This window comes from Canis aureus, chromosome 22 (assembly GCF_053574225.1).
Source record: "Canis aureus isolate CA01 chromosome 22, VMU_Caureus_v.1.0, whole genome shotgun sequence".
Classification (NCBI taxonomy): Eukaryota; Metazoa; Chordata; class Mammalia; order Carnivora; family Canidae; genus Canis; species Canis aureus.
In genome coordinates, this window is record NC_135632.1 from 36,223,257 (window position 1) to 36,231,334 (window position 8,078).

The window sequence follows — 8,078 nt, forward strand, 5'->3', positions numbered from 1 at the left end:
TTTTTTTTTTTTTTAAGATTTTATTTATTCATGAGAGAGAGAAAGGCAGAGACATAGGCAGAGGGAGAAGCAGGTTTCCCTTGGGGAGCCTGATGCAGGACTCGATCCTAGGACCTCGGGACCATGACTGGAGCCAAAGGCAGATGCCCAACCACTGAGCCAACCAAGAGTCCCTATAAAGCTGCAGCTTTATTTTTTTTAATGTTTTATTTATTTACTTGACAGAGATAGAGAGCATAAGCAGGGGGAGAAGTAGGGAGAGAGGGAGAAGCAGGATCCCCTCTGAGCAGGGAACCAGATGTGGTGCTTGATCCTGGGTCCCTGAAATCATGACCTGAGCCAAAGGCAGACACCTGACCAACTGAGCCACCCAGGTGCCCAAAGCTGCAGCTTTAAATGAGTTTATAAAACAAAATGAAAAAGAGGAGGTAAATGAACTAAACACTTAAATTACTTAAATCACTATTTTAGAAAAAGAAAAACGATGTATTCATGCATATTTTCATTTATCTTTGTTAATTTCTTCCTTTTATTGTTCCTTTTGCTATGAAAAAAAAAAAAAAGCCTGCTGGGATTCTCATTGGGACTACATTAAGTCTAATTCATATCTTAACAATATGGAAGAAAAAGGCAGAGTCTTCCCCAGAAGCTCCTGGCTTCTTCTCTAGTCTCAGACCTGAAGTAGCTTTCCTATCCTGGTCATCACTGAACCAGTGTCTGTGCCTAGAGAGATCAGGCCACTCCTGGCCTTGGGGATGGCACACACACAACCTCACAAACATAGAGAGTGGTAAGGAACAGGAAAGGGGGAAAATGAATACTTGGGGGTAACAAACACTAAGTCACTGCAGAAGACATTAATCTAGGGATGGAGGTGCTGGGGAAGAGCACCAGGGGACTCCTGTCTGTTCATCCTCCTGCTCAGCATCCAGCCGGACACTTACTGTGTAACCTTCACTATACAAAGTGCTGGGTGTATGGGAATGAAGAAGACACACAAGATCTTTCCTTTCAAGGAATTTGTAAAAGAGGATACAGAAGACAAACCAGAAAACAAGTAGGTAAGGCAATTGCAGATCCTGATACGAGTGAGGGAGAAAGTAGAGCCAGTTGGTATGAAAAGCTGATGGGAGAACCGCTCTGGACAGAGAGCCCAGGGAAGCCCACCCTCGGGGTTCCTATCAGCCCCAAAGATGGGCAGCAGCCTGAATCAGGAGGAAGTGCATTTTCAGCATGGGGGCAGCACACACAGCACCCGCCATGTGAGGACCAATTTATGATTTTCTTGAACCTGAAAGGAGACGGTTCTGGAGACAGTGGCAGACAGTGACGTGAGAGGAGATGAGAAAGGTGCTCAGGGACCAGATCGTACAGCACTCGTGGTCCCCGAATAAGCATTTTACATTTTAGTCTAAATGCTATATAATAGCAATATGAGCAGCAGAGGATTATAAGCAGGATTTATATTTTTAAAGTATCCCTCCAGCTGTCAGAAAAGGAGTTCAGAGTTTGTGAACTGGTCTAAGCAAGTGATGCTAGTGGCTTGAGCTCTGGGTGTTGCAATAAACATGGAGATCACTGGCTTTAAGAGATGCTTTGGATTAGACACTGCTGGGCTTGTTGATTAGGTGGATGACATATGTTTGGGTTTGGGGTGGGACAGTGACCACAGATAAAACTTGAACTGGATTCTATGCAAATTCTGATGAAATCTGCAGAGATTTTGGGATATGAGTACATACAGTGAGACAGCTACCTCAAATGAGTATAGAGAGCAATTCTTCATTAAATGGTATTGACAGCCCAGCTCAGCAATTGTGGAGGGACAGGAAACTTCATTTTATTTTATCTTTTAAACCTGTTTTTGTTTTTTTGTTATTTAAGTTTTATTTATTTAAGTAATCTCTACACCCAATGTGGGGCTCGAACTCATGACCCCCGATATCAAGAGTCACACATTCTCCTGACTGAGCCAGCCAGGAATCACAAGGAAATTTCATTTTTAAACCTATACCTTGAATAACATGTCAAAATTAATTCCTGGTGACTTTAGAGTGAAAGGTTTTAAAAATAAATACCCTCATATATCACATTTTTGGAGCATACTTAATTTTCTATCTTAGAAAAGATGTTTTTATAATTACTGAGGAAAAGAGAGACAAATTTGACTATAAGAAATAGAAAATGTGCATAATTTAAAAAACATCAAACCAAAATGAAACAGTGGAGTAAGGAATACTCATTGTAAATATCATATGTCAAATAAGGGAATAGTATGATAAGTGATAATGAACAAAATTTTTCATGAAAGAAGATTGCATCTTTAAAACAAAGATTTACATTACTAGTAATTCAAACAATTCAAAACAACTAAATCAAACCCATGAGTCCCTCTTGCCTAAGGAATATTTTTAAAACAATAAAACCTAATACTGCTGAAAGTATCAACTGTGGTGCTGTAAATGGATTTACTCCTTTGGGAACCAGATTTACCCAAGGAATCAAGGACCACAAAAATGTTAGTATCTTTTACCACAACTTGAGGTTTGCCTCAGTGACTCTTCTGGACTGTTCTCTTCCATACCTCCTCTCCAGTCAATGCAATGGAAATATCTGCGGATTTGAAATGCTCTGCGTTTCTGACTTCATCATTTTAAAAGTGAATATCTATGGGGCGTTTCAGTGGTGCAGTCGGTCAAGCCTCCAACTCTTGGTTTCAGCTCTGGTTGCCATCTCTGGGTCTTGAGATCAAGCCCCATGTGGGTCTCTGCGCTCAGGGCAGAGTCAGTTTAGGATTCTCTCTCTCTCCCTCTGTTCCTCTCCCCTCCACTGCACATACTCATGTTTGAGTGTTTTCCCTCTTTCTCAAATAAATAATCTAAATTTAAAAATATGAATATTTGTGTAAAATGCATATAAAATCAGGAGAGGAATATATAACTTTGAGAGAAGTTGTGCTATTTCAGTCTGATAGGTTAAAAAATGGTATGTTACCTTGATTTGCATTTTAAAAATTAAGGACTGAAGTTGAGGATTTTTTCCATGTTCATTACCATTTGCATTTCTTTTTAAAAATTAACTATTTGGGGTGCCTGGGTGGCTCAGTGGGTTAAGCTTCTGCCTTCAGTTCAGGCCATGATCCCAGGGTGCTGGGATAGAGCCCTCTGTTGGACTCCCTGCTCAGCAAGGAGTCTGTTTCTGCCTCTGCCAGTTTGTGTGCTTGCTCTCTCTCTCTCTCAAATAAATAAGTTAAATATTTAAAAAAAAAATCAGCTATTCATTTAAATTGGATATTTTAGATGAACAAAACCTTGTTAGTTACTACCAACTTAATTATTAAACATTAATCTTTTGTAATACATATTTTAATACATCAGTTTTGCTTAAAATAAGCCTTCTTAACTGCTACTACAGATAGTTTCTTAAATTGATGGCTGGGACAAGTCAATTATTTGCAGGAGACATCTTCAGCATTCAGGAGTCGCTATCTGATTGGTTGAATTTGGATATGATTCCACGGGTCCTCACATCTGCTAGTGACACACTCAAGGCAGACTGGAGGATTGTGGTTTTTTTCTTTATATAGAATGTAATAACCTTTATTTGTTCTCACTATATAGCTGATGATCTCCAACTTAGTGGCTTTTGCAGATGAGATGCTCTAATGTTGCACCAATGTATGGCTGAAAACACACATACTTATATTGTGGAATTCTCCAAATTGTCACAGGTGTGAGAAAGTGGAAATTGATTGTTTTCCAGTGTTTCATGTTTGATGTTCCCTAGTTGGCCTGAGAGGTTGTGGTCTTGGGGTCTAACAGCACTTGGTTCATCTATTAACAAGATGCCTTGAGGCACCTGGGTGGCTCAGTGGTCGAGCGTTTGCCTTCCGCTCAGGCCTTGATCTTGGGGTCCTGGGATCAAGTCCCACATCAGGCTCCCTGCATGGAGCCTGCTTCTCCCTCTGCCTATGTCTCTGCCTTTCTCTCTGTGTTTCTCATGAATAAATCTAAACATTTTTAAAAAACAAACAAAAAAACCAAGATGCCTTTGGCCAAGATGACAACCCGATGTCTAGCTGCAAGAGCCAAGGCTAGTTTCTTCTCTATCAAAGAACAAGCTAAGAAAGGAAAGTATAGCAAATAAAGGACAAGGTGGGAATGAGGCAAGACCACTGGAGTCTATTCTTGTGACCACTTGAGTTACCTTGTGTTTTTCTTCCTGATGTTGGCCAAATATCCAGAGTGAATTATCTTAGGTCTGGTTAAAGCAAGAGTTGGAACAGACACTGTGCCACTTGGTTTGACATGAGTATATATATCTTTTAAGGATTTGTCTATGGTACTAGGAATCCTGTTTTCTTGAGAGGAGTTCTCTCAGGAGAGTGGCACAGGATGTGTGCAAGAGAGAGGGGTGGTGGCAAAAGGCATTCAGGAAACCTAAGTATGAGACCAGAATGCAATGAAAAGAGGAACTATCCATGCACCACCATTTACTGGCTAGGTGACTCAGCACTTTCTCCGTGCTTCCGTTTCCTAGAGATAATAATTCCTACCATATAGGTTTGTTGTGAAGATTCAGGGAGTTCATTCAGGAAAAGTGTTGTTAAAAGTATCTGGCACTAGTAAGTAGTCAGTAAGTATTAGCATCATCAGGACCGTCACTATTAAGAGGGTCATCCCTCCTGGTCCATCTATAACAAGTCACTTTCCCATCAGCTGAAGTGTCTGAAGGTGGATGTTAAAGATTGTTGTGCTAAAGGGAGAATGAGACTTTCCCAAGGATAGGATGTGAGAAGAGAAAAGAGAAGGGAGAGACATTTTAAATCCTATCCAAAAGGAAGAGCCACCTGTAGGGGTAATGAGGCCACTGAGAGACTGTGGAGTGGACGGATGGGACACTTCAAATAGCAGAGGGGAGAGTGGCCAAAGAGAGGAAATGCTTCACCTGTGTCATAGGAAGTGCATGTTCCCTCTGGTGGTCTCCGAACAAAACATGAAAATTCCCGGGAAGGAGAATCAACTTTCATCAATTGGCAGCCTCACATGTCATCATATGACAATGACAGAATCAGACCAGTGAAAGGTTTCTGCTTCTTTTCATCATCTTCCCGCTGCTCTGATTCCCAGAATGAGTCAGCAATCCTGATGGGAAGAGGGGAGGATGAGGCAGGAGGTGTGGGGATGAAGAGCATGAGAACAGGTTCAAGCTGCTTCCCCCAGCTTCCTGTCTTCAGAAGCCTCCAGAGTTAAGAAAGGAGAATGTTTTACTTTAAAATCATGTTCGAAATTCATGATTAGTATATGAGATTACAGAGGTTTAGCTACTAAGACAAGTTTTCTAACTTAAAATGATTGTAATCCTGCCTGCCTTCCTCCCCCCGCCCCCTCCCCGCCACTTTCTTCTTTACAGAGTTATTAGAAAAATCACAGGACTGAGTTTTCATCCTGAATTTTATCCTGGGGCAGAGGGCATTTCCACATTGAATGCATTTTAGCAGGAGAGTAGGAGGCCTAAAATAAAGACGAGGTCCAATTACATGCTGTAAGTTCTCTTTGTTTAATATAATGCTTTTTTTTTTTTAAAGATTTATTTATTTATTTTGGAGAGAGAGTTGTGCGAGCATCCACATGCCCAAGTGGGGAGAGGGGCAGAGGGAGAAACAATCCCAAAAAGGCTGAGCACTGAGCTCCAAGCAGGGCTCCATCCCAGGACCCTGAAATCTTGACGGGAGCTGAAAACAAGAGTCAGCCACTTAACTGACTGAACTACCCAAGTGCCTCAAGTATGACATTTTTTAATGTCACTATGAAGGAAGGATAATAAACCATCTGAAGACAGCTTCTCTTAACCGGATTATGCACATAAAACAAATTGTCCACATTTGCACCATGTTCTTTTATTCTGGTGTCACTGCTAGTTTTGAAGGATTTTATTTGACAGATGGTACCTAATGCAGCTTTTCCCCCCTCGCCTATTGTGAAGAGGAAACCATTGCCAAGATTTCACAATATGAAAATTGCTCCTGTTTCCTAAAGGGCAAAAATGAATCACTTTCTTTCTGGATTCTGAACAAGTTGGGATGGCTCAGAAAGGCATTGCCGTGGTTTACTTGCCAGAGTGCTGACATTCAGTGCTGTATATTTTTCTGGGAGAAGGTTTCATATTGTCTCCCTAGAATAGCCAGCCAGTTCCTAATGTTAAAGTGCTAATGTTGGAAGCAAGGCATTTACGTGGCATAGATTTCCGTGTGTGGAGTTACAAAAATTTTGTGTTTTTTAAACTAAAGCAGTTTGCAATGTGTACCAATTATGACTTTTTTACTCCTAATCTTGGCATTGTTAAGGAGTTCTTAGTTAAGCTCCTGGTAGTTGAAAACAGTAATAACTTGTTTTAAAATGAGAGATTGAAACATCAACTCAGCTCATTCTTATTATGTCTAAATTGCCCTTGTTTTTAAAGATCTGTACAAATTACCACTTCTTTCAGAAGGCTTTCCTAAAATTTTCACTTTTAGCAACACATCACTCTTCTGGTATTGACTTTTATTTTCTCTCTCATCTATTTTGTTTTCTTTGCCTAATTTATTTTGCACTGCCTTCTCAACACATTTATATGCTTCATAATTTTGACTCAGATATTTATAATATATCTAAGATACAGCTATCTATGCAATTTATGATAAATATTCCCATAACCTCATACCATACCATACCAAGGCATTTGGTAGGACCTCAGTGAGTCTGATTATGAGCATAACTGCTTTCTAGGAAATTAGTGTTAATGAGGAAACAATTATTAATTAAATAATTAGACTAAAGAAATGGTTCTTAAGATAGGAGCTGCTATTTTTGCCCTCTGCTTCTGTTAAAGGATCCCTCCCCCGCCTCTATTTTGCCCCTTTCCATTGACCTGCCATGTGATGTCAGAGAACTTTTTTAAGCTGCACACCTGATTACGCCATGCCTCTGATCAGTGGCTTCCCATGATGTGATCTTCAGGATAAGAGTCAAGGTGTGTGGTCGGCTCCCAGGGTTCTTGTGATCTGACTGCTTATCACTCTCCCAGGCTCCTTCCACTCTTTCCAGCACATGCTTCAGCCCCACCCCAGAGTCCTCCTACGGTGACTGTACAGGAATTTGCCTGGCCTTGTTGGCTTTCCACCCCCCCTCCCACCCCCCCATGCTAGGTTGAATTGTGTCCCCCACCCTTACTCATGTGTTTAAGTCCTAAGCCCAGTACCTACAGAATGTAGCTTTATTTGGAAATAGATTCACTGCAGATGCAATTAAATTAAGATGAAATCATACCTGAGTACGAGAGACCCTTATTCCAGTATGATTGATGTCCTTGGAAAAAAGGAAAATTTGAACACACACACACAACCAGAAGGAGCATTGTGTGAGGATTGCAGTGATGCTGTTACAAGCCCAGGAATCACCAGAAGCCAGGAGGCAAGCCTGGGACAGAGTCTCCCCCAATGCCTTCAGAGGGACACCTCAATTTCACACTGCACTTCTAGAACTATGAGACAATAAAGTTCTATTGTTCTAAGCCACCCTGTCAGTGGTTCTTTGTTATGGCAGCCCTAGAGGCTAGGACATCTTCTTTATACTTGGTAAACTCTTACCCGCTGTATTCGGTTCAACTGTCTCATCTTTTGGAAGCTTCTTCTGACATTCCCACCCTCTCCCACTGCTGAATTAGGAGTCTCTTCTGGCTCTTTCTTCAAATCTTTAAAATTTGACCATTGATTTCTTTGCTTGTGTCTCACCATGATCCACGTCTTATTCATCACTTTATAGCAGCTCCTTGCTTTCTTATCTCAATACATGATATTGAACAAATGAATTTTTACCTTTTTGATGACTGTATCAGCAGCCCTGTGGAGAAATATTTATTTCAGAGGAATGTGGTGACATTCATTTTCTAGAGAGACATCTAGAGGTATAAAACACTGGAGTGAAAATAAATGATCAAGGTTACCTAGCATCTCTATGTCACAGCCAAGAGCAATCTTCCACATTTGGGATTTAATATCAAAACATTTTAGAGACTTCCAGAACCTCCCTTTTCAG

At 40.8% G+C, this 8,078-nt stretch overlaps 1 protein-coding gene across 1 annotated transcript in view; it reads right to left on the reverse strand.

Annotated features, from left to right (window-relative positions):
- The window catches only part of EOMES (eomesodermin), a 35,939-nt gene extending 28,432 nt beyond the window's left edge, over positions 1-7,507 (reverse strand). Inside the window, exon 1 of the mRNA XM_077865502.1 lies at positions 7,311-7,507. The gene's annotated coding sequence lies outside the window, so the exon portion shown is untranslated. The remainder of the gene's footprint in view (positions 1-7,310) is intronic.
- Between the last annotated feature and the right edge of the window lie 571 nt (positions 7,508-8,078).